Here is a 27,865-nt window from a genome sequence, read left to right as displayed (position 1 = left end):
GCATTCCAGCCATATATGCACACTTTTATCAGAGATGCTTAATCATTTTTTGGTTTACTTTTCAAGAAGCCTGAAATGAGTTGGGTTTTCTATGACTTTGGTAAATAAATATGTAGTAGAGGGAAAAGTCCACCTCATTTTAAATTTGCATTTCTTCTCCAGAGAGAGCATATTTACCAGTCTCTAGTCCCCAATTTTTGTCATCACTGCAATAATAAACCAGACACACACACGTGTGTGCATGTGCGTGCACACACACATGCATACACACTCCCACGTACATCCTCTCCTACCACGACACAACGTTTAGGAGTTTGTCATTCTGAGTGCCACTGGTTGAAATTCTGATTTCAAAAAATTATGAAACAAATTGAAAAATCCTTAGATTTTACATCATCCGTGCACCCAGCAAGAGAGATAAACTTAATTTGAAAAATGGTGGTGATAGGGACTAGATTTCCTATCCAGCAGGGAGATTTACAGCATGAATAAGATGCCAAGAAATGAACCAAAAGGGTACAGTGTATGATTATTTTAAAAGGGGGAAAATATTCTACAAGACTCCTGAGCCATTACTTCAAATGCTTGTGTAAATATGGTTTGGTTCATCATCACCTTTTCCAATTATGTATATGTTCGGCTCCAAAGTACAGCCTCTGCTTCCTTGTTTGAAATGCCACCAACTGAACTAGCATTTTCATTAATACAAGCAATGTTTACAGTGCCCAGAAATGATGGTGGGAATATAGGAGTCTTTTGTTATTTGTAAACTATAATACCTCAAAGAGGTGCCCCATTAGTTTTAGCTTTGCTTTTTAAACAGGATCATTTAAAACGTTACAATTTTTAGGTTCTTCATGAAATTTTCATATTTCTATAATAATTATTATCATCATATAAGTAAAACAATATATTTTATTTCTAAAAGTATAATTGCACACCTAAAGAGATTAGGAATTAAATCAGTTTCTTAATAAAAACAATTTTATTTTTCAGGTCAGTTATGGACCCACTAAATACTTGGAAACTACCTATAGCTCTGTACTGAAATTTTATTCTTAGAAGAATGTAAAATATTTTAACTGCATTAAATATTTAAGCAAGGCATTACTGTGTAGCAGTTAAGAGCAAGAACTTGAAGAAGATGGCCTGGTTTCACTAACTACCTGCACGACTTTGGGAACTTGCCAGACCTCTCCGTGCAGTTTCCTCATTGGTAAAATGGGGATAATAATAGATCCCATCTCTGAGGTTTGTTGTGAAGATTAAATTAATAAATATTTGTTAGACAGAAGAGTGAAATGGAAGTGTTTACTTCTGCTAATATGGCATATCACAAAAGGAAATAGGGGTTCAAGAAGGAATAAAATGAGAACTACATAATGTATGGCACAAACAGAAAGAAGACTTTGGAAGTGCTAGTTTGTGAAGGACGCCTTTACATCTTTGGTCTACTCCAGGAACCAGAATATTACCTATAAATATAACTGAATCTTCCTGATCCAGGCATCTTTCCTTAATAATACCTGAAGACATGTTTTTAACACTTAAAGACCATCATAATGTTAATGAAGACTACCTGAGCACACAGAACTCTCCAAGGGTCACTACTATCCAGGGTCCTTTGGTCTTCAAGGTTGATATGTTTGGCATTTGAGTCTTTTTCCTTCCAGTGTTTAGCTATTGACTCATTCGGGATTTCTTTCTGATCCCATTCTGATTTAGTCCAAACTTGGATCATAATCTTTCTTCTTTGTCAGCTATTCCTAGCTGTCAGCTACTTTTTGCTGCTCACCCTAAATCCACCTTTCCCAGATTCAAAAAGATTTTTTAAAGGAATGTCAGCTCTCCCACCTCACCTGGTTGCTTATATCCAGCTGTCCTGCTTCTATGAGCGCAAGAGACACACCACGTATCACTGGAGTGAATGATGGTTACTGCTCTGCTAGTTCTCAGTGGTAACAATCCTAGTGGATTCCTCACCAGCACCTTTAAATCAAAATAGGAAAGAATGGTTTTATGGTACAATTTACTAGTTTAAAGATATTGGTCTGTTCTTACTGCTTAAAGTCATAGGTTAGAAGAGGAGAGAACCATATATCTTTGGATCTGAACTGGTGTCTTAGACATGAGTTCCAGCATCTGTTAAACATAGCAGAGCTATTCTAACCCTTTAAGTGATTCCTCACTGCTCATTTGAAAACAGATGTTAAGGACATACTGAAAACCAAGCATGAACTAAAGACCTTCAGAAAATCACTGTTATACTTGCCCAACCATGCTCAGTGGGAAGATTTGCTCTACTGAATCCATACTGTATCAGAATGCCTTCTCTGAACACACCCTGTTTAAAAAAAAAGGGGGGGCGCCTGGGTGGCACAGCGGTTAAGCGTCTGCCTTCAGCTCAGGGCGTGATCCTGGCATTCCGGGATCGAGCCCCACATCAGGCTCCTCCGCTATGAGCCTGCTTCTTCCTCTCCCACTCCCCCTGCTTGTGTTCCCTCTCTCGCTGGCTGTCTCTATCTCTGTCGAATAAATAAATAAAAATCTTTAAAAAAAAAAAAAAGAATCTTTAAAAAAAAAAAAAAAGCCTTGTTCCGTAGAAGGCATTTTAGATAGAAGGAAGAAGGGCAAAAGATGGTGTTTATTCCATGTCACCATACCTTGTTTGGTCCTTTTTTCATTGAAATTCAGGCAAAGTAGCATGTCAGGCAGAATGTTGTGGTGTAGTGGAAAGAACTCTGACTAGGTGATGGGATCAAGTTGTGAGTCCAAGATCTGCTTCCTGGAAAAGCCATTGCTTTTTCTGAATTTCAACATCTATTCAGATGAGGAGGTAATAACATCGACCTCACAGAACTGTTGTAAAGATTAAATAAGACCTTTGTATGTTACAATAGTAATACGGGACATTGTTAGTTTTTATTAGCAATAAGTAATTTTGATGTTATAGATCTAAATAATTAAGGTCCCAAACCTTGTTTTCTACCAAGATAGATGTGATTTCCTTGACTTTTCTTCCTTTTTCCAGAAATTCATAATCTGCGTGTTTTCTGGGATGCGGTAGATAGAGTGCAAAGAGCTCAAACATTGGAATATGAAACATCTGAAGTCAAACTGTGGTTAAGTCACTCTGAATTCACTTACTAGTTAGTGCCAGTCAAGTCTTTGACCCTTGGTTTTCCTTTCATAATATGGGGCTAATGATACTCATTTTGCATAGTTGTGGAGAGAATTAGTTATAATGTATCAAGGAGCCTAGCACAGGGAATAGTTTGCAGTGAACAACCATTATACTATAGGCTACTTCTTTGGTTTTTCATTCCTTCCTATTATTATTGACAAAATGGGTTTACCTTTGTTCACAATTACTTTATAGGTCCTCATGCAATTGCTTAATGGGTAGTAAATGCTGACAAGATTATACCTTGAAAAAAATGAGTCATTTGGATTAATAAATCATTAAAAGGTAATATGGGGGGCTCAAAAATTATTTTCTCTTTAGATATCCTAACTGGAAATTCTTTAGAAATTCAAACTCTTGAAGAATGTAAACATTGATAAGACATGGTTACTGTCTTCAGGAAGCTTACATCTAGTTGGAGGCATTTCTTTCACTAGTATCTATGTTCAACCAAATGTTGTCTTTGTATGGTGACTGAGCTGTGAGGTAAGATAAAATGCTTTCAGAAATTAGACAAAAGTCTGTGAAGTCATCTTTCTGTCAAAGGGGATGGGTGATGGGGAACTGGGTAGCAAGAAGAATTAAAATCTGTCACGCACAGTACCAGGCAATTTATGTTCACTGTTTTAGTTAATCCTAAAAACAATCCTATGAAAAGGGCTGCAAAATGTAGACTTATATTTGAAAACAAACTTATCTAAGATCACACACCCAGTAAGTGTTGGAAATGGGATTTCCAATCATTAACAGGGGAACTAGGGTTAGAAAGTGGGTTTTGTTCAATTTAACAGATATTTTTTTTAAAAAAATCTGAGTATTTCACCTTCTCCAAAAATGTCTTCTTTTCTCTCCTTGATTTTCTTCTTTCCTTTTCTGTTGGGACCAACAATGAGTTCTAGACTTTGGAACCCTCTGATCAGCTATTTTTTTCTGTGCATATTGCCCAGAGGGCTTATCTTATTTTTTAATCTACAAAAGAACCGATAGCCATTTCAGATGTGCTAGTGTTTCATAGTTAAATAAAAGGCAATTCACCCAGCATTAATTTAATTGTAGAAATACGGTAGAGAACATACCTCAATTAAGATATATAGTTCAATCATTTATCTTTTTATTTAACAAATATTAGTGATTATGGCTCCCAGCCCCCAATAAGTCACAAAACTTTATAAAGCAGTTTTAGGTAATCAGTATAATCAGCGACAAGTATCAAATTAACATGGCTCTCCAGTAGGATTTTTTTTCTTTTATGTATCAACCAATCTGAGAATGGATAATCTAGGATAAGGAAAGAAGAAGGGTAGTGGGGTGAAGGAATCAGAAGTCTGTTTTTCTCAGTGTGTGTGTGTGTGCTTGTGTGTGAGTACCAGAACACTTGCCACGAAGTCTATCCCCTTAGCTAGAGATCTGCTGTACAACTGAATCTGTCTCTTAAGAAACCCAGTTAGCAACTTCACCTTACATCTCAGTCAGAATCTATCACATGGTCACTCCTAGGAGAAAGAAGAACTCTGTTGTGGTTTGGAATGTAAAAATTAGAAGAAAAAATATTATCAGAGAGACAAAAAGAGGTCTTTTTATAATGTTAGGATTTTTAGTTCTCCAGCCTCCATAAGAGAGAAAAACAAGGCAGAAAAGGGCTATAAATGGCTTTGAGGAAGTTATCAGCTCATCTAAAATGTTGAACACTGGAAGCTACTGCTCTTCCCTGACCCATGTTTGGTGCCACAAAGGGCATTCTGGTTCTACTATTTACTGTGAAACTGCATTCAAGTTTCTCTTTTTTATTTTTTTTAAGATTTTATTTATTTATTTGAGAGAGACAGAGAGAGAAGGAGGGAGAGGGAGAGCATGAGTGGAGAGAAGGGCAGAGGGAGAGGGAGAAACAGACTCCCCCACTGAGCAAGGAGCCTGACATGGAGCTTGATTCTAGGTCTCTGGGATCATGACCTGAGCCGAAGGCATACACTTAACCGACTGAGCCACCCAGGTGCCCCAAGTTTCTTGACTTCTGTCTAGCTTAGCTTCCCCATTTATAAAACATAGATAACCAAAGTGTTTAAAGTATTCTTGTGACCATTTTCTACAATAGTGAATGTTAAGTGCTTAACATAGCATCTGGCACATAGTGAACTTCAATAAATATGAGCAACTATAAATAAAATCATGGATATTATTAAGTATAATACTGATACTTCTCCTTGACCAGAGTGAGCCTTTTTACATTATCTGCATATTGCCACTGGTTTTCTGCCTTTTTTTTTTTTTTTTGTCTTAGGAATACCCATCCTGAGGTTTGGATGTGTCCTCTGAGAAGGTACTCATGACACTGACCACACTGGACACTAGCTCAGACATTGGGGAAAGGTTCCATGACACTTGAGTGTGGACCTGCCCATCACTGAGCTCCCTGATGCAGAGCCGCTAACGAGACGTCTCCTCTTGAGCTGATGGAGGCTTGTGCCGCTTTGAAGCATTGAGAGATGCCATGCCAATTCACAGCAAGGTCTTTACTGTTGAAACTCTTGCATAATGACATCTTTATTCATGTGAAAATACAGGATGAATTTCAACTATATGATATTGTTTATGTTCATCAGAAATGTTATTTGTCTTTACAAAGTCTGGTTTCAATGAACCGGCTATGTAATGGATATTAAATAAACATGGAATTTTACACATTCATAATATTTGGTTTCTTGTTGTGATTTTGATGAACTACACTTTCAAGCACTGTCAGTTCATCCTTATTTACAAACGAAACATTTGCTTGTAGCGGAGTGATATAGTGTCTTGCTTTATTTTAAGATAAGTCAACTTTTCTATTCAATGTTTAATGTGAAACTAACTCAAAAATGTTCTTTTAGGCCACAATTACATTTCTCTCTGTATAACATGTATTATACTATTTTAACTTAATGCTGTGAGCTATATAAACCAAAGACATTCTAATTCTGTTTTTAATGTATTTTTTCCAAGATAAATAATTTATAATGTACTAATAAAACTAAGGAGCTCATATTAAAAGACTTATATTATATGACCAACTGAAACTGATCTATGGAAATTGACTCTCTTAAAAGTAATTTTGTGAAATTATTTTGTATAAAATTGACTTTCTTATATGAATTCTTGACAACAAATATAAAACAAAAGGAACTTGAAATTTCTCTCTCCATTCTTCTACACACTGAAGAGAAGTAATCAAATACTTCCTAACTTTATGATTTCGGGATTTCTTAGAAAAAGAAAACAGATGAATAGTAAACATTTTAGTTACGCATATCAGCTTCTGGCTACCTCTCTAACATAAAACTCCTTTTCAAAGTACACCTAGTCTTTTCACATCTTTAAAGTGATACAGTTTTATTTATGGGTTTATTTGTAAAATGTTCTCATTTTGCCATCCAGGAGAAGAAATGCGCTTTTTTTTTTTTTTTTTTAGCCTGAGAATAAGTAATCCTAAACCCATGTTCCTTCATCCTGATAGCCTTGGCTCACAACAGGCACTCTGTAAGCACTCATAGGTGTCACATGAGGTAAGGAAAATCTGAAAGGACAAATAAATATTCCAAACATTAAAGTTCCTTTTACCTTGAAAGGGCTTGTTTAAAATGGGTGCTCACGGCACACCATGAGCAACTAATGTCATCATGTAGGCATGTATTTGACATTGCCTTCACAGGGAGCCACCAGGAAAATGTTGGGGAAGGGAAAGCTGACTAGCTTCAGAGAGGGTTTCAAATAACAGGGTGATGGTGGCTTCACAACCAGTGTCTAGCCTTCAGTTTCAAAGCTTGGGGTGGTGGGGCTAGAAAGGGAAAAAGAAGGGAGGAGGGAAGTGAAGAAATGGAAAAGCATAAATGAAGGAATGGAGGAAGTCTATAGGAATTTTAGGGACAGAATGCTGATTCCTGTGAGCATACTTCTGAGAATTCTAGCACCAGCTTGCAAGGGTCAGAAGAATTATTTAAAAGAGTTAGAACTTTACAGTCCATAAAAAATGCTTTTCTATACCATTTTGTGGATTGGGCTACTTTTGTGGGTGACTAACCTCACCCATTCCTAGGATTCTTTCCTTTTGACTAGTTCCATTTTTCAGGCAGCGACCTTTCCCTGACCTCAGCCCGAAATTCTGGGTCACCTTGCTATAGCCTTGGTGGAGCACTGAATAGAGGGCTTACCAGATTGTTGGCACGGGATAAGTGGTACTGAGCACAATCGTCCTCTTTCATGAGCTGGAGGGAAGTTGCCTTTTCTAGGGTTCAGAGAGCTGGGCTGACTTATGTCTCCTTTTCATTCTGTTGCCCAGTAATTTTCCCTCTGGCCAGATCTGCAAACTGGTTGCCTTGCAGGAAGGTGACATGCACCACTGATGCAAAAAGGAAAAAAAAAAAAAAAAGAGAGAGAGAGACTACTGGCATCAGCATAACATTCAATGGTACTTCAAAAGTTTCATTTCATGGTGAAATAGGTCAATTATTTGCTCCAAATAATTAAAAAGTTTAATTGCTTAAACTTAATCTCAGATATCTTTATATTCTTGTGTTGTTTTTTAATTATACTCCTCTTCTGAGTGGAATCATTATCTGAACACCTGTTTGCCAGTTTTCCAATCCATCCCCCAAATGATCCTAGATAACAACTTCCCCTTCCTGAAAATAAAAACAACCTGCTTTTCCCAAGTTTTTAAACACACACACACAAAAAAAAACTTTGATTATACCTCAGAGACTCTACATGACCGCTGTCATTGGCCTCCATGTTGCCACATAACCATGGCTCCACCAACAGAATGGTAATTTCTGATTTCTAGACTGTTCTGTGTCTTTTCTAGAAAAAAAATCTAATGGGTCCCAATGCCAGGACTCAAAGACTACAATGAATAGCAAATCCCAATGTCACATTGAAAGGCAAGTGTGACGTACCAGCCTGTCTCTTTCAAATAAATCAATACGATAATATTGACAATTTTCCAGGCCATCTCTCTATATACTGTATTTGCTCCCATTCTAAGGATGTCAGCACTAAAAAATGATAAAAAGAAGAAAAAGAGGGAAAAAAAAAGGATCTCAATGGCTAATGGGAAACATCAAGCTGACCCCTTATCTTGCCATCCAACTTTGTCAGTTCTTGGGAAAATAGTGCTTCAAATTATTTTTCAAATGAACAGACTCATGTCTTATGTTTGGACATTTAATTAGGCCTAAAGGGGGAAAAAAGGTGGAGGTTTTAATACCATTTTGCTATGTAAAATACTCATGAATATTTCCACCATATTAGGTAATTCACTATCAAATATACTTGTGATTCCAAGTGGCTTGGCCGCAGGACCGCAGAACGCAACCATCAGTCACTGTTAGCTCTGCGCAGGACGCATTGTGCCCTGTGCGCTCTAAAGCAATCAAACGAGTCTGCAAATGTTCTTCAAAGAATACATGTAGAATGTTACTTCGTTAAACATCTCCTTGGCATTCATTCTATTTTCCACTTTGAATTGCTGCATTTAGTTTTGTAATGACCTTCTATAGCAAGGAGGTTTTATTAACTCTTTGATCTTCTAGCTTTGGGATGAAAACAAAGAAAATATAAATGAGCACTTTGTACACTGTCTTATAGAGGAGAGCAGAAGAAAAAAAGGAAATATGTTTTCATCAAACAGATTGGTTTGTGTGGAGACTTTCAGCCCTTCCTGTTCTTTTCTCCCTTTAAGCAAAATGCTTATCAATGTTGTACACGTGTTTGTTTTAATGTCGTCTGTATAACTAGGTCTTTGTTTCTCTTCTCTCCGGCTCCTGTAGCTGAGGTTAGGGTCAGATATCTCTTTGTGGATTTTCTTTTTTAAGGCATTCTCCATCCTTGGTTTCTTCTAACCCTAAGTGCAATTCTTGGGAAATCTGCCATCCTATTTGTGGGATGCTGGCAGCCCTGCTCTGTTTCCAACTGTTCCTTTGTGTGTGTCCATGTGAGTGGGGAAGGGGAGGGGATCCCCGATCAGGTAGTGGCCTAATACTGCAGAGTGGAAAACACTGGGAACTCTGCATCTGATTCCCAGTTCTGTCCTTCATTGTGACGATGTTTATATATTCTGAAGCAGAATATCAAATTCTAGTTAACTTACTTGTGAAGTCCTAAACTCATAGCATTATTAATATATAGATGAGACACCGCCTTTCACACTATTTTAATTTTTTATCACTCCTTAGTGTGCTTTTACATACTCATTTGATTCTATCTTTTCAGGTTTTAACACAACTTTGGAAACAAAACTTTTAGGTACAATATTATAAAATACAAGCATTTTTTGTTAATATTAGATCCAAAGCATAAAAAGAGTTATCAAAACAAATCTTTTCTTTTCCCAATATTATAACCAGCTATTTATTATATCATACACACTTTATCTTGAAATTTGAAACTCTTATTTGTTATTAAATCAAAAGCACCCTGAACTAAGAGCCTGGGGATTGTCTGGATTTCCTCAATCTAGACTCTAGAGTAATATTTGATATAGCTGTATGCTGATAATGTTATCTGGTCCTACTGTAGTGCCTTAGTTTTATTGGAAATGGGAATCCATGTTTTATTGCAAAATGGATTCACTTTGTTTTGGCTAAGTTTCTCTTTTACTTGACTCATTTAACACTAAGCATTCATATGGTAGTGATGTGCTCAAAGTGTTAACCTATATAATTCACCAGCCTTACTTCAGAGATGGAAAAAAAAAATGAGTGACAGTTTACCTAGTTTCGCCGTCCAAGGAAAGCTTAGAACCATCACCTTTTCATTTCCTTTCTCCTTTAATTTGCTTTTTTGGGCCAAAGAGTGGGAGGAAATGATCAACTATTGCAATGGGAGACAGTCAGCTTTCCGTCCTTGGCATTTTCTCAGTTGGCAGTCCCACTGGTAAAGGAAGTGGCGACTAGCTCGGGGAACCCCTTTTCACATTCTCATTTTTTGCCTTTTGACTGTTTTCTACTTCTGAGAACATTCCTTCCCCATCTCAGCAATTCCTTATAATGTTGTATGTTTACTTGTCTAGTCACATTTTAAATTATAACTTCCCTAAGATGAAACCTTACTTGTGTTCTAGAATGTATTCTAAAAATATTTTCCAATGATATTAATAACTATAAATTGCTGAAAACTCAGACTACTTCTTTTAGGAAATTTGAAATTTTAGATAAATAACTTACTTTGAAAGGGTGTCAGTCTGGCAGTTGTGATCAGTTAATAGTCTAATTTACATACACATGAAGAATATTTCTAAATATTTTATGGAAATACCTTTTTATAATAAAATAAATAAAAGAGCAATCAGTATTTAGATACATGCAATGCTTTGACCTTCGGTACAAAGCAAGATGACAGGCAAAAGAATAACTTAGAACAATTATTAAATGAAAATTTATAAACATATACATGAAGAAATGCTAAAATTTGAGGTCTTGAAATGCTAATTGTTTTAAATGGTCCCAGAAAAATTGGAAAATATTGGGAGGAAAAAAAAAAACAAGTTACTTACAAAATTTTTTTCTATTTTTACCTTTTGGTGGCCCGTTTAAAAAAAAATAGTTTAAACACCATATAGCATTTTATTCAGTGGCCAATAGCATTTTAAACCTATTTGATAATATTTTACACTTCTTTCAAAAATCTCAAAATATGCAATCACAGAATAATATTGTGGAGGGTGTAACATAGGGTGTACTATTAAGCAACTGAACTGAAGTCAGTTTGTTTTTCTACTTTGCAAAATGATGGGAGAAAAAGAATGTAAGGATCAAGGGCTCTTGTGCAAAGTTCTGATTGCCTTGATGCTTTAGAGAAAAATCCTAAGGAGCTCTTGGTTAAAAATGGTGAATTAATTACACGCACTTATCTCTTCTCCTTCAACAACCTCTGCCAAAATGATAGCAAAAGAAAAACAAAGGTATTTGCCTAAAAGAAAAGAGAATGAGAAAGAAAAAAACAGTGGATGTGGGATTTCAGCAACTATGTAGAAAACAAGCAGATAGAGAAGTATAGGCAGATCAGAGGAACACAGCTAGGAGGTATGCCAAAAAAGTCCTGAGAGGCTGAATATAAAAGCAAGGATGAAGTGCAGGGATGAAAATCAGAGGAGTGGTAGAAAGTGTGACTATAGACAAGATGAAACTTTCCCACCCCCATCTACACACACACACACGAATATATATATCCAATGCACACATGCAACATGCATTACCCTTCACCCTCTCCCCAGCAGGAAGGAGGTCATTCTCCAAAAAAAATGAACTATACTGGCCCTAGTTTTAAGATTGCAGGCAGAGCAGTGGCTGAGACTAAGACACAGGACTAAAATAAATGCAAGTTTAATACTAAATTGTAAAACCTCCATCCCCTTTTCTGGCTCTGCTCTCAAAATGCTGACGGCCAGGAACATACCTTTCTAGGTAGGAGACTTCAAGATACCTCTCTGAAAAAAACTGAATGGTCCCCAAGAAAAGACCCATAAAAGCTGAAATTTGGAGTTCTCCTAGGAAAATGCTGGCTTACTAGTCAATCCCCCTACAGGGAACTTTACATCAGTAAGCTCTGATGATACATGCAGATCTTTCACTCAGCTTTCTAAAGTTCCATTCTTTTTTTTTTTTTAAGATTTTTTAAATTTATTTGAAAGAGACAGTGAGAGAACACAAGCAGGGGGTGCAATAGAGGGAGACGGAGAAGCAGGCTCCCCGCTGAGCAGGGAGCCCGATGTGGGCCTCGATCCCAGGACCGTGGGATTATGAGCTGAGCTGAAGGCAGACAGTTAACCACCTGAGCCACTCAGGTGCCCCCTACAGTCCCATTCTTAAAATGTGATTGGTAACTAAGGATTACAAGACACAGAAGAAAGACTTTAACATGAAAGATAAAGACAAAAAAATCTGAACTCAGAAGGAAAGATAGTTACCCAAAGAACAGAGAAAAAATTCAAAATTATCTATAGTTATCTACCTTCAGATATATGAGAAAATACTGTATCCAAAAAACAAGACCAGAATGTTGTTTAAAAAGGAATAAAAAACCTTTGAATATGAAAAATGTATTTATAGTCAATTAAAAATTCAACAGAAAGGTGAAAAGATAAAGTTAAGAAAATAATCTAGAAAGTATAAAGAATTGGAAAGATGAACTAAGAATTAGCATCCATCTCAATATAATGAATATACAAAGAAAATACATTGCTCGTGTAATCGTGTTCATGACTTAATGGTAAATATCCCATGTGGCTGGGGTTATGTTTGTCTTGTGAATTCTTCAGTGGAAGAAAATGCCACAACTTAGTGAAGGGCCTTCAAAGAGTTGAGAAACGGCCAAGCTCTCTATATGCCAAACTCAATGTGGTCCAGACTTGAATAAATACAATTTCCCATGACTTCAAGGACTCCAGATTGACCCAGGTCACTCCTAGTACTAAGCATTCTAGAGATGGTAGCCAATTAATCAAAGAGACTATTACAGGGACTAGGTCAACTTTGAGGTCTTGGAGTCACCCAGGATTCTTAATGAGATACTCGAAATCCTAGGGCTTCATTGATTTATCCATTCACTCTTTGATTCTTCAAACATTTAGTTACTATCATCCCTTCCTCTTCCCTGCTCTCTTACACAGTCTTTAATACACAAAATAACAAATGTAGTTAATTGTTTTTGTAACTGTTTTTGGTCCATCTATACTCTCACCACGTGTTTTACTGCCAGCTCACACCCTCCCACCTCTGTGAGAAAAAGGTCACATTATAAGTCTGTCTCATACAGCACTGCCTATATAGTGTTGGTTGATTATAGTATATTCATCTCAGAAATATTTGATATTAATTTGAATATACATGGTGGCATATGTGCTGTTGGCCAAATAGTCTTCTTGTGCACGCAAGAGAATTATATTTCCTTTTCCTCTTTGAAATTAGCCATGCCCAATGAATTTGAGCAAAAGTGAGTACAAATTGTTATAGCTTTTTCCCTCTGCCATGGTGACTGGAAATGTTCCAACAGCTTTTATCTTAGACTGAAGTGAGGATGATACAGAGCAAAATTCCAATTAAACCCATGGAAAAGTAGAATGAGCAAGAAAAAAATCTTTATTTTATAAAATCTCTGAGACTGGGGGCTTATTTATATTACAGCAAAATCCAACCTATTGTGATTGATACAAATATAATGTAAATATAAACATACACGGTTTTTTCCTCACAGCAAATAAGCCAATATATATGATGGGTATCATCCTAAGCTTTCAGCCAGTGAGTATTCATGTGCCATTCTGTGTTTTTCCTTAATGGTATTCTGTTTGTTTAGTTCTGCCATTAATTTAGTTCGGGAAACTAACTTTGACCAATACTGATGACCAAATGTTGCAAATGGTTGTTCTGGAGGTTTCACCTAAACTTTGTCAGGCTAGATGTTAAACTGTAAAGCTTCAAAGACATAGAGGAAATAGAGGCTGAAAGCCAACAGGTAATTAGAAATTGGTAGAAGACATCTGACATTATGAAGTGCAAGCATCATTGCAAGCTGGCAGATGTTGCTAATAGTATGAGAAGTAGCTGGAAGAAACCATGGCCAAACATATGACATAATTCAGGTGTTTTGAAGATAGAGTATGTTAGTTATCTCTTGCTGTGTAACAAATCTCCCCACACTTAGCAGGATTTTCGAAGTGGTTTAAATGGTGGTTATGGCTCAGGGTTTTTCAAGTCTGAAGAGTTCCTTGGCATGAGGGTCTCATCATTGGGCTTGAGTGACCTCACAACGTAACAGCTAACTTCTCCCAGAGCAAGTGACACAGGAAAAGAGGATAGAAGCTTGAATGTTATTTATGACCTACACTTAGAAGATATACTCTGTCATTTCCACAATATCCAGTTTGCTACACAAGTCAACCCCATTCAGTATGGGAGGGATCAAAAGAAGGGTGAAGATACCAGAAGACGAGGATCACTGAAGGCCATCTTGGGGGCTGGCTACTACAGTGGAAGAACCCTTGTTAGAGTAACACAGGGATTGTATTTTAGATTGCAACGGGATTCTGCTATGATTGCCTTGCTGTTTGTTGATTCAGTGTTCCTGTTCCAGAAACACACTCTATCCCATGCCATCTGCATCTACTCAATGGCATATGATTAATAAACATATTTCAATAGTATTTAAAAAGATTGATTGATTGAGACTCCTCATGAACTACTGGCTTAAAAAGATATTCTACCCCAATATCCCATAGTGTTTTATTATTATTTGTATAGAATTATAAATAATTAAAACAGATTGACTTTTGGTGTATCAATTAAGTCTTTCTTTGTTAAGTATACTATTTTTCTATCACGTACATATAAAGATATGTTAACCAAAAGTTAAATTATAATTTTTCTAAAAGTAAAATCTGAAAAAATAAAGAACAACAATTTACAACATAGAGCACTTTTTGTCAGCTACAACTGTACTTTCGAAATAATTATTTCCTCAGATTATTCTGCAATGATTGATAATCATCATCTTGATTTCCCTCCTTTTCTTGTGTCTTTAAAATTGGAACTATTTCCTGAATTTCGTTATAATGCCAAATTCATTATATACTTTAAAAATTCTCTTTTGAAGTTATTATTCTATAAAAAAGACAAATATAATGAAAGATTTCATCTATAAATGTTTAGTGAAGACATTACTTCTACCCTTGTTTGAAATTAAATCAAAATTTAAAAATTCATGTTGATTTCTTTTTTGTATAAAAAGCAGAAAACATCTAGCATGATGGTGACAAGACCATAACCATCCAAGTGGCACCTACACTCCTTTCTCCTCCTCAAACAAAAATGTACTCTATTGGCTCTCCTAATTTACTCATGGGTCTCATTTTCAAAGTCCTTTCATAGTTTGGTTAGTTTGTAATCTGGAATGTACTTTCCATAGAAATAATGTTAAGTATAGTAATGAGGCAACCAAATTAGTCCTCAGAAGCCCTCTTAACCAGAGAATTCCTCAAATTAGCATTCTCCAGCTACAGAATCTAATCCTCTTGTATGGGAAAGCCCAAAGATGGGGGCTTATTGGAAGGACGTGCCACAGCCTCTTGTGGTTTAGAGGAAAAAATTAGTGGTCTTAAGCTTCTTTCTTTTGTTTTCTTCCTGGTAACCTACATATATTTACTTTTTCCTCTTTTATTATTCTCTTTGCTTCTACCTAGAGTTTATCTGCTTCCTTGGTTCACAGTAGACACAGAACTTACTTCTTAAATAACAACAACAACAACAAATAACCAACACCTCTTAAGCACTACTGCAAATTAGATGCTGGTCCAAGCACCCTGTGTGTATTATCTTAGGTCAGCCTCACAACAACTCAGGTGCTTCGAAGGCATTATTATTTTCATTTTACAGCTGACATAACCGAGGAATACGGAAGCTGAATAACCTGCTTAGAATCACACAGTTAGCAAGCAAGGGGGCAAGAATTCAAACTTAAGCAGTTTGACTGTGGACTTCATCTCTTATTAACCATGAGGAGGTAGGTAGGTAGGTAGGTAGATAGGTAGGTAGGTAGATAGATAGATAGATAGATAGATAGATAGATAGATAGATAGACAGACACAATTTTATATCTACTAAAATTGAAAATGGATGGAAATAAAACAACACATACCTTTTTTTAAAATTTAGCAGCAGTGGGAAAAGCAAAGTCTCAGAAATCAGCAATAACTTGTACATGACATCTCCATGTGAAGAAAAAAACCTGTTTTTTTGGAAATGAGGCAGGAGCACTGGCTAGACAAGGAAAAAAATAAATATTCTGACAGTGAGTTCTGGCCTGGGTATGGAAAGCACAGCAATTTGTTGGAGAGACCTGAAGGGAGCAACCCTTCCTTCTCCATTCATCGTGGAACCATCTGGTCCCCACAAACCTTACCGTCGATGGTCACTGGAGAGCATGATAAGGCAGCTTTGGGATTCTGAGTTTGCCAGGCTGGGAGGGAACCCTGTGTCAGGACACACTTAGGTTGGCAGTATGAGGAGCAAAGAAGAAGTTAGGAAGAGAGAAAAACACCAGGTAGCACATATTTGCTTCTGTCCTTTCAAAAAATAAACAATTTGTTTGCAATTTGTTGGTGTAATATTTAATATAGAATTTAACTCTGTAATGTCCTAAGTTTATTTAATGCTAATGTATTATTATTTCATTTTTTAAATCCATTCCTGATATCTGGCAACAGAATCAAACATCACAGACACCTCTTGAGCAAGTCATGAGTGGCTGTGAGAATAAGCTGTTCTCAGTCTCAGAAATTAGAAATTCTTTTCCATTGTGCATTCTTATATCCTTGCCAGGAAAACAGATACACTTCCCGACTAGGAACTGAACAAGGTCACCTTGGCCCAGGCCATCAGGAACTAAAACAGTTAACAGACACTTGCACGGGAAGATGACAATATTGTTATTAAAGATTTCTAACATTTCTTTCTTTTTAAGATGTATTTATTTTGAGAGAGACAGAGTGTGTGAGTGGGGTGAGAGGCAGAGGGAGGAGGTGCTCAAGCAGACTCCCTGTTGCTGCGGGGCTCCATCTCATGACCCTGAGATCACAACCTGAGCCGAAAGCAAGAGTTGGACGCAGGACTGACCGAACCACGCAGGTGCCCCTCTCTCATTTCTTTAAAAAGAAAAGACATAAAAATATGTGGAGATTTAATTAATGTCTAACAAATACGAGATGGCAACTTATTTTACTAGCGCCGACTAAGTAATTCTGTTTAAAAAAAGAACAAATGAATGAGTAAATAATCAGTGCAACAGTCAAGTAGTCAATTGACTTTCTCTAGCTAGACAGAAAAGCAGAAGCTGCAATTGGAAATAAAATCCACATAGCCTGTTGGGGCCCAGAGAGGGACTGGGCAAATCTTTACCGAAGGAGGTGTTGAGGTGGCTGGCCATTGCAGGGGAAGCTAGACATCCATGATAAAAGCAAAAATTCTCATATATACAAGCATTATAGTGAGAGCCTGGAATTTAGAGATTCGTTGTTGATTCTGAAATGAACAGGTTTGGGACCTTGAGAAAACTGGTTTTCTTCTTTGGGGTCTTGGTTTCCTCTATAAAAACAGGGAGTTGGAAAAAAAAAATCAACATTCCCCAAAGAGTATGCTTTCAGGATACAAATACACACAATAAAAAAGCCTGAGTTCCAGTCACATTATGTATTAGTTAGGGCTTTTTAAGCTGCAAGTGACAAAATACCTAACTCAAGCTACATTGATAGAAAAATGGGATTTTTCCTCTCAATAGCTGAAAAGTTCAGGAACAGAGCTTGCCTTTGGAATAGCTGATTCTTTAGCTTGAATATCATTAGGAGCTGGGGCGCCTGGGTGGCACAGCGGTTAAGCGTCTGCCTTCGGCTCAGGGCGTGATCCCGGCGTTACGGGATCGAGCCCCACATCAGGCTCCTCCACTATGAGCCTGCTTCTTCCTCTCCCACTCCCCCTGCTTGTGTTTCCTCTCTCGCTGGCTGTCTCTCTCTCTGTCAAATAAATAAATAAAATCTTTAAAAAAAAAAAAAAAAAAAAAGAATATCATTAGGAGCTGTGTCACAGGCCGAATAATGATTCCCCCCATGCTCTAAAAACTGGAAATTGTGACTATTTTACCTTACACAGCAAAAGAGATTTTGCAGATGTGATTAAGGCTTGAGATGGGGAGATTATACTGGACCCAATCTTATCACACAAGTCCCTAAACGTGGCAGTAGAGAAAGGTGACATGGGAAGCACTCAGTGTGCTGCTGATGGCTTTGAAGATGGAGAAAGGGGACCACAGCCAAAGGCTGTGGTGGCCTCTGGAAGTTGAAAACAGCCCTTAACTCAACAGCCAGAAGAAAATGAAGGCTAAACAGGGGAAGAGAAAGAGTACATTCTAGTGTCTCAGTTCAGCGCTCTTACTGGGCAACTTGAAACTGCCAGAAAGGATTTTCACTTGTAGGGGAAGAAATGAATTAGGGGAGAGGGGCTAGAAGAACAAATGGGAAGAGAAGAAAAGAAGGAACTGTGGTGGAATGCAGGTTGTAGCTTTTATTGCCAATAAAACCTAGCTGTTTATTCTGTTAAGTCTTATGTTTGGAGCACTCCGCATAGTTTTCAAAGTTGTTTCACATTGCATTTGATTCTTAAAACACCTTGGGAGATAGGTAATGCAGTATTTCTTTTCATCTCCCACACATGAGGAAACTAATATGCAAAAAAGTTCAATTTCAAGGGTTAGAGCCAGAGAATGAGTGGTGTAATGGACCAAGGATGGATCTTGCCTGTAAATTCACTTTCCCATCCTAGCAATGTCATTAGGAATGAGTTGCATGGGGCGCCTGGGTGGCGCAGTTGTTAAGCGTCTGACTTCGGCTCAGGGAATGATCCTGGCGTTCTGGGATCGAGCCCCACATCCAGCGTTCTGGGATCGAGCCCCACATCAGGCTCTTCTGCTGGGAGCCTGCTTCTTCCTCTCCCACTCCCCCTGCTTGTGTTCCCTCTCTTGCTGGCTGTCTCTCTCTCTCTCTGTCAAATAAATAAATAAAATCTTAAAAAAAAAAAAAGAAGGAATGAGTTGCATGAAACCACCGAGCTTCTGTCTTCACAACTGTCAAATGGAACACATGATATCTGCCCTACAGAGACATGAGGATGAACAGACATGAGATATACAAACATCTAGGATACAGCAGAGCATAGACAGCCAACATCCATGAATTCCCTTTACTCTCTTCTCCACCTAGAACTCATATTCAGGTTATCAGACTCCATGTTGATAGTTATAAACCACATGACTGCTATGGTCATTTACACATTTATTCATTTTCAAATCTATGTAATCTATCTAAGTTACTTTGTAGAAATTAAGTTCTTTACTTTTTTTCATATAAAAATCCCTCCAATTACATCATTATAGTTTTGGAATACTTGTTAAAAATGACCAATATTGCTTCCTACAGATGTACTAAGAGGGCTAGGCTAGTAGTTTCATAGTTTTCAGGGAACAGAGAAAAAAGAATGTTTACTTTTGTGTTAAACAACAGTACTATCAAGGTGTAAGAATTGTTTCAGATTTTATAGCTAATATTTTACTGTGCATCACATGCAGCTCTTTTCCTCTTCTACACACTTATGTGATTAGAGCATATAGATTGGGAACAGGCTGGGGAAAACATTTTCATGTGTATAATCAAAGAAATTATTATTATTTAAAATTTTTTGCAAAATCAATGAGTTTAATAACTTTATCTTAATGTATATATGTTTATATATGTATATATATGCTGATCTGATGTTTTAGTGTCTTAAACAGTGGTTGTTTATGGAGATGTATTCTGGTAGCAAAGAATACAGAATTTTTAAGTTGATGCCAGCACTGTATCTCCGTATTGAGAGCAAATGCAACAGGAATATTTTTTCATATTTTTAATATTGCAGTGTTGCTGACATCATTATCCACTGGTCATGTTAATCTCAAAATGCACAATGTATTTGTAGGATCTGTATAATGTGCACAAAGTGTTCAAAGATGTGACAATGTATAGATTTGTTTGGGTATTATCAGATTATCATAATGTGCATCTGCTTTAAATAATCTGATCTGAAAACAATATGTACCTTTTTACAATATTGTATGACACAGTGTGCTGGATGTGGCTATAGAGAATTCTCTCAGCATGTCTGGGTCTATGTAAAAACACACTTGCAGCTATCCAACAGGACAAAAAAAAAAGAAAATTTGTAAACAGCTGGTTTATATAGATTTTTCAAAAGGTTTACGTTCTGATCCATAATATGTGTGGAATTTGTATTAGGTTTGGGGAAGGAAAAATGGAAGTTACTACAGCTGTGAGTCAAGAAATTAATTCCAGGGAAAAGAAATAATATTTCCTTTCTTAAAAGATAGCAACAAAATGTGTTCTTGGTATGGATGTGTTTCTTGATTTTGTGTTATTGGCTATGAAATATACCTGCCCGGAAGAGCAATAGCATCTAATATGAAATTATTAACCTATTTCATAACTCTAATATGGGAACATCTCCACTCATAATGTTTAGTTTATAAACTGACCTCAGTGGAACTCATCAAGGTAGTAAAGAAAGGTGTTACAGATTTGCAGAAATTCTTTGCGTGTGTGTGTGTATGTGTGTGTTTAGTTCATATAGTTTAATGTCCATGAAAATTGGATAGTAAAGTGAGAAGCCTTGCGTTTTAGGGGGATAAGAAATGCTCAGGACATGGTTTTACATAAAATAAACTCATTAGAAAGAATCTTGTTTGTTAACAAATTCAGTTATTCCATGGTTAAAGTCAGTTCACCAGTGTCACTATATCTCAGAAAATGTATTTACTTGGATTTTATCCTTATTCCTTAAATACACATTCAAATGCAGCTCTACCACATCACTATGTTAAGCCATCGTTTACAGGTGTTGTAGGTGAGCAGTCTTTATTCCTTTCCCTGGTCAAAATTTCCCAAAGGCTTCATTTTTTAATAAACAATGCAATATCACATTTAAAAATACATGGTTTGATACAAGAATTGCCTTCAAGATATGGTTCCTGTTAGTTCCTTTTGTTATTAGGAGATCATATAGATTTATAACTTTTGCCAATTTAACTTTACTTCAAAGCCCAACCACAGTGTTTCTGTATTTAATAGACTGCTAATGAAGATTCTGTACAAACTTCACAGCTATCCCTGACAAAAACCTTTGCAAAAATGTACTGATTTTCCTAATATTATGGTTATATGGTATAACCACAACTCAGAGTCTAAAAAAATATATATACCTTTTAGTAAACCAGACCAAATTTAATGATTAATTGAATATTATATCAAGCTATGCTAAACTGTCAAAAGATACTTTTCATAACTTCTATGACCCTTTATTCCAATGACTGTTTTTATTCATAAAAATAGGATAGATGATACTTCCTTATTCTTCCTTTACATGGCATCCCTATTTGAAAAAAGTTAGAATACCAAAGAATAAAAATTAATGTGCTAATATTATCAATAATAGCAAAAAATAAAAGTCTAGATCTTTAATTTTTGGAGACTGGTTAACTAAGTTATAGTATATTCATATAACGGAATAGCATGCAGCCATTTAAGGGATGGTGTCAAAGAATACAGAAATGAGAAATTGGCTATAACATAATTGATAAGAAGAGTAAAAACAGAATATACGGCATAACTTAATGGTCATGATATACCCAGATCTTAACAGGGATTATATCTGGGTAGTCAGATTGGTGATGATTTTCATTTTTAAAATTTTCATTTTTCCTTTGTGCCTTTCTGCATTTTTTTTAAGTTATCACATTGGCTATTTCTTATGTTTGAAATTAAAAGAAAGTTCTGAAGATATTCTCGTTAAAGAGAATAAAAATATAAAATGAGTGTAGAAGCCATAGCCAGTCTGCTTTGCTGACAAGCATGATGTTGCATTCAAGCTCATCTGTCCTCTTCTGCCACCAGGCCCCTTTGGTGAGAAGTAAGAGCGAAGAAGACTGGTTAGGAGCCCATATCTAAAACATTCCCAGGTTTGATTATGATTGTTCAAGCTAGTGGAAGAAGTTATCTGATTCTCATTATTTACTTTTTCCCCAAATGTTGGGCTTAAATATCTCCTTTTACTATTAAACATATTCTGAGCATAACTGCTTTGTGACTATCAGGTGTATAATAGCACTTTTACAGAACATATATAAAAATCTCTCTTTTCATTTTAAAGCCATGCTTTGTAAAGTATTTTGCAAAGGCAAAAAGCATTTTTAACTTATTTTGCAAACTAAGAGGAAAAGATCAGTTCTGTTAACCTTTATCTTTACTCGATATTAAATCATCTGGCACAGTTGTCATTTCCCCCGCGTTTGGCATTTTCTGCACGTTGTTAATGCTGATACTATCTGGTCATCTGCCAAAGAGAAATCAGGTGTCAACAGTCGCTTCTGTATTCCCAGAGTTCCTAAAAGAAATAAAGACATACACTTTCGTTAAAAAAATATGAAAAAGTGACAAATTCTTACAGCACATTTTAAACGTATTTAATTTAAGGACGCTGAACTTACAGTATAATTTTGTTAGGGATACAAGTTCTCCATAGTTATGTGGGCCAAAGAATAAAGATAGGCCTGGAATTGAAGCCTACTCCCTTCAAATATTAGGATTTTTATTAAATTATTTTAAGTAGAACATTAGGAAAAATGACCAACTTCTTGCTTTCTTTCCTAACAGGTGCTTTTAGGAGACCATGAAAAGGTAATAATAATAAAATAATCACCTGATAGAGAAATAATCTATTTAAATTGTTCTAACTAAATTGGTTTGAGTTACCCAATGACGGAGATGGCAATGTACTCTTCTTAGGAGGCTATTACCCTAGGAGTCAAGAGCCACGCCAGTTCCACCCGAAACCAATAGTGTGACCTTGAGTGAAACCAACATCCTCTCTGGGTTAAAGTTCCTTAGTCACGCTTTACACAATAATTTTGATCACATGTTTGAGTACATGTTTAATGGTAAAACTGAGTATTTCTGCCTATAATGATGAAGGAATTGACTAGATAATCTGTCAGGGGCATTCTAGCATGAAATCCATTTGATTTTATATATACGCATATGTGTTATATAGGTAACATTTGTAAATTTTAAAACATAAAGTTATGCTAGAAATGAGAGCTTACATATCGAACTGCCCCACTTTTCTATTTGCAGCCAATTACCACCCCCAATCTAATGTTTCACTGTATATAAATTCATTTATTCTTTCATTCATTTCAACTATGTGATGATATAGCTATAAAATCAATGTTTGGTTATTTTGAATAACCCAAAATAGCAAATGATTTAAAAATCACTTCCACTTGACTTTGGAATCTATTACATGCATTGTTTTTCCAGAAAATTTACCTCATAATTATGTTGTGTGATAGCGAAATGAGTTTCTATTCCAAATTCACACATTGAATTCTGACTGCTGGGTGATGAGGAGAAGCATCCCAGGGTTAACACCTGCCATGTTGCCATGGATAATTAGGATTGCTTGAGTGTGTCTCTAACTCTAAATTTGGTATCACCCCTTATGAGTCCAGGTCACCATCTACTGTTTTATATCTTTTTGGACCTTGTCAGGATCTCACCTTTTCTTTTGCAAATTTATACATTTTGTATATTGCTTTTGGAGACTTTGTTTCCCATACTCCCCGACTGTTCTCTTTCTTGCTTCTTTAAGTTACCTATCAAAATAAAAAGTGAGAGATCCTTTAAAAAAGAAAATTATTCCTAATGCTTGCTATATTTATAAGATATTACTGTACAAGTTAATTCTTAAGCTTACCCCTAAACCTTTACTGTGATCTCAATTCAATTCAGGTCAGCCAAGGTAAAGAGTCTCTTAAGGGCTGCTCTTCTCACTTGAATTTCCACTTCAAGGTATCCTTCACTACCAGAACTTTGAACAGCTCTCACTCCATTCACTCTATATATTTGCTCCCTTGTCAGCCTCTCTTAACCCATCTCCAGGTTTGCTTTTTTTTTTAAGAGTTTATCTCAACCTACAACCTCAAAAAATTTGATTTTAATGTATTATGATTCTTCAGGGATCTAGTTCCCGGAACTAGTACAATGATTTTGACCACTGAAATACTATCATCTGGATTATTAGGCCCTTTGCAGTTGATACATTAATAATTACTGCACAAAAGCTCAGCCTGCTGTTTCTATTAGTAATGTTATTGATTGCTAACTTCTGGGGCTTCATTTATTCTTTCATTAATTCATTCATTCATTCAACAAATATGAACAAGCATTAACTATGGACCAAAACTATTGCAGCTGCTATGGATATTGTAGTTGAGGATATTTTTTACTTTGGAGAGTTGAACAATAAACTAAAAAAGAAATTATCAGATTGTGATGAGCTATGAAAAAACCCAATAGGGTAATAGATAGAAAGTTTTCTGGTTAAGATTTAGATCACATGGTCATGGAAGACATGTGAGGAGGCACATTGGAGTCGACCTCTAAATGAGCACCCCCTCAAAAAAAAAAAAAAACCCAAACAAATGTGAAGATCTGGAACACTAGACTCAACTGCTTTAAGGAGGTGTGAGCTTGCTGTGTTCACAGGCAGGCCCTCTTGTGGGAACATCATGAGAGAGCAAACGGAATGAACCAAGGTCGGGGAAGTGGGCAAGATCCAAATCACATAGTGCTTTGCAGACTGTGGAAGGAGGCGGCAGTGGGAAGCCATGAGAGGATTTAATTCAGTGAATGTACACTCCAATTTAGATTTCCAAAAAATTATTTACTGAGTATAGACTATAAAGAAGCAAATATGGAAGGAGGGAGATCAATTGTAGGAGGTCTTTGTCTCCTAAAGAGATGATGGTGGTCTGGACGGAGTTGGTAGCTGTGGAAGGTGCTGATGAGAAACCTATTCAGAATAGGTTTTGAAGCAATTCTGAAGAACTGACTGCACGTAAAGGAATTATGAAGTGAGGGGTGATTGCTAGGTTTATTCCCTGGGTTGCTGGGTGGAGGGATAGTGGTACATTTTGCTAAGAGAGATGGCTATGGGAAAGGAAATTGTTGGAAGAGGCAGGAATCAAGCACCAAGTTTTGGACATGCCAAGTTTGAGATGCCTATTAACTTCTAGTGGAGATATCAAGCAGGCAGCTGGTCTTTTGAGTCTAGAGGTCAGGTGAGGTCAGGTCTAGATATATAAATATGGAAAGATAAACGAGATCAAATAAAACCATACAGTGAAATCTTCAGTTTTTAAAATTGCACTCAATATGATCTCATTTTCTCTGTTTTTGGGGTGGGGAGAATTGGGAAGGGAGTCTAATCATTTTTCTCTAAAAGTAAAAGTATATGCAGAAAGCCATTCCCTTGAGGTAGCTCTTTTCCAAGCACATTTATTTTAAGGATGGAAAATTCATCACAGCAGCTTCATTCTGATGTACTTAGATGATCAGAAGAAAAAGAACTTCTCCTCACAGATTCTGACTTAAGAATCTCTGTGGGAAAAGCTGTTCACATGGTAGCTGCAAATATTATTGACATCACAGTATATCATCCAAGAACAAGGGTCAGAAATTTCGCAAGCAAACTTATTCTTGTAAGATTTCCTGGCAGATGTTATAGATAGAAAAGTTCACCCAGGCGCGCCTGGGTGGCACAGCGGTTGAGCGTCTACCTTCAGCTCAGGGCGTGATCCCGGCCTTACGGGATCGAGCCCCACATCAGGCTCCTCCGCTATGAGCCTGCTTCTTCCTCTCCCACTCCCCCTGCTTGTGTTCCCTCTCTCTCGCTGGCTGTCTCTATCTCTGTCGAATAAATAAATAAATAATTTTAAAAAAATTAAAGAAAAGTTCACCCAGGATTCCAATAAGAAGATAAATATTTGCATGGTTTTCTATTTAAAAAAAATACATTTTATATCTTTAAATTGCTTTTTTAGAGGAGTGGTATCAGGACATAGCACCCAATAGATGTATGGTGACATAATCAATAAGGAATAACCACTGTCATTCCTTGACACTTTCAGTGAAGTCTCTTATTAAATATTGCAGGGATATATAACTTGGTATCCTACAAAGTCATGCTAAAGACTATCATCCCACATTTTTTAATTCCATGAGAATTTTGGGATGCGTATTATCCAAATTTTGTTTTAATGTTACACATCAAATGAAATACATCTTGCCATATTAAAAATTTTTAGAAAGTGCAACGGAGGTTTCATTCTTCCACATATCATTGTTAATTATATCAAAATCACTATGAAAAGTCTCATTGCCCCTTTCATTATGTCTGAAGACTGAGTTAGACAAATAAATGTCCAATTCAATGAATTTACCCAATGGCATGTATGTGTGTTATTCTTTGTCAAATTATGTGTTGTTTTAGCATAGTAGTAAGTCCTTCCTGAGAGGGTCCACTGTGATCCCCAAGGAGGTAAGAAGCAATGAAAAGTGTAACCACTGCAACCAAAGAAAATTATCCTTGTTCTCTCTCCCAGCCATATGCTTTCCAAGCTCCTTATAAAAGTGTCAAATAGCAAACTTTGAAGTTGTGGAGTCTTCTGTCAGTAGAACTGATTCTACCAATTCGCTGCACTCTCCTTTCTTCTAATGCATAGAATATTAATTTGCATCAGGCTCCTTTTTAGCCTAAAAAAATTCTAATGCCACAGCAATCTCACTCATCAATGTTTCAAATTCTGGAAAAAGCATTCTTGTTATTACTTGACATATGTGCAACATTTAATGTCTGTTATTTAACTGCTGTTTATTTGCTCTTTGCATTTCAAATGAATTGTGACATTTTCTTTTCCATTGTCTTATTAATAATATTCCAAATGCATTGTGGGGAAAATAGTCATCTCTATAAGACAACAGAAAAATTCCAATTCTTATTGTATAAATGGAAATTCAAAATGAGGCTAATAGATATATTTGGGTAGATAATAAAAAATCATTCATTCAGTCAATGCATTTATTAAGTCCTAATTATTTGCTAGTGATTGGGGATATAAAGATGAATATGATACAGTCCCTGCTCCCAAGAGGCTTACAACAGAGTAGAGGGACGTGGACATATAAAAGAGTAAGCACACCAAAGTATTTCATGAACTATAATGGTAATACGTGTGGGGAGAGAGGAAAGACTTTTCAATTCTGCCATAATAGGATTCATAGGAAAAGCATCTTCTTAAAGCTTTGTGTTATCAAGGAAAACAAACCACATTTTCAGCATAGTCCTCATCCTTTTATTGAATCGTTCTATTTTTTAAAAAGCTATCTCTAACAATGTTTTGCCTTTATGATGCCAAAGCAATCATTTGAAAAATAAAACTTTAAACAACAAAGTCTTTGGTTTATCAGGATGATCTCCTCAAACCATCTAGTCAGTAATTATAATAACTAGTTTCAGAATGACTTAGTCTAGACTCTTGCCAGGAAATTGCAAACTCTCTAAAGTTACAAGGGGGGTCCACTGTGATCCCCAAGGAGGTAAGAAGCAATGAAAAGTGCCATTGTCCAGCCAGATGATTCCCTCAATAGAACTGAATTCAGTTCGACTGTCATCTGAGTGCTAACTTGTAGTTATGAAAATACATTATCTGTAAGTTTATGTTTCAGGACCCAATGTAAATTCTGCTGCTTTGGGTTTCTATGTAGGCTTAAGGACAAGGTTTTGCTTGCAGATCATTTACCCGCCAACACGAAGATTTCTACTCCCACCAGTTCATTATAAATCGCTCTTGACAAGGTACCTTGAAGGTACCCTTTCCACCCTCCTTTTATTTGAACTTTTTGCACTATTTGACATCATTTGCAGCACCCATATTCTTGAAACACTGTCACCCCTTGACTTACAGGATTCTAGCTTTTCTCTCACCTATTTGGCCACTCCTTCAAAATATCCTTTGAAGACTCTTTCTTCAAAATGTGTGTTTCAGTGTTTGATCCCGGGTCCTCTTCACAACTGTTTTGGATTGCTTGTTACTGATGCCTTTATGAATGTGAAAAAAAGCTATGCACTCACTCTTTAGAAGAACGAACATAGAAACACACAAAAACATTTCATGCATTATTAAAACAGGTTCACAAGATAGACATCCTCCCCTGCT

General features: G+C 36.5%; 1 long non-coding RNA gene across 4 annotated transcripts in view; it reads right to left on the bottom strand.

Annotated features, from left to right (window-relative positions):
- LOC123791496 (uncharacterized) overlaps positions 1 to 27,865 on the bottom strand; it is a 79,403-nt gene that overhangs the window by 39,878 nt on the left and 11,660 nt on the right. For 2 of the 4 annotated variants that reach the window (XR_015724436.1, XR_015724435.1), the window contains exons 4-9: positions 27,634 to 27,781; positions 23,366 to 23,461; positions 15,848 to 22,191; positions 7,369 to 7,556; positions 2,664 to 2,859; positions 1,860 to 1,989 (exon numbers count right to left, since the gene is read on the bottom strand). This is a non-coding gene — a long non-coding RNA (uncharacterized LOC123791496). The remainder of the gene's footprint in view (positions 1 to 1,859; positions 1,990 to 2,663; positions 2,860 to 7,368; positions 7,557 to 15,847; positions 22,192 to 23,365; positions 23,462 to 27,633; positions 27,782 to 27,865) is intronic. The other 2 variants (XR_006779412.2, XR_015724437.1) reach the window with 2 other exon arrangements.

Source organism: Ursus americanus, chromosome 5 (genome assembly GCF_024610735.1).
Source record: "Ursus americanus isolate L20-20 chromosome 5, mUrsAme1.1.p, whole genome shotgun sequence".
Classification (NCBI taxonomy): domain Eukaryota; kingdom Metazoa; phylum Chordata; class Mammalia; order Carnivora; family Ursidae; genus Ursus; species Ursus americanus.
The sequence above is the reverse complement of the archived record's forward strand: the minus strand, read 5'-3'. Positions and strand labels throughout refer to the sequence as shown.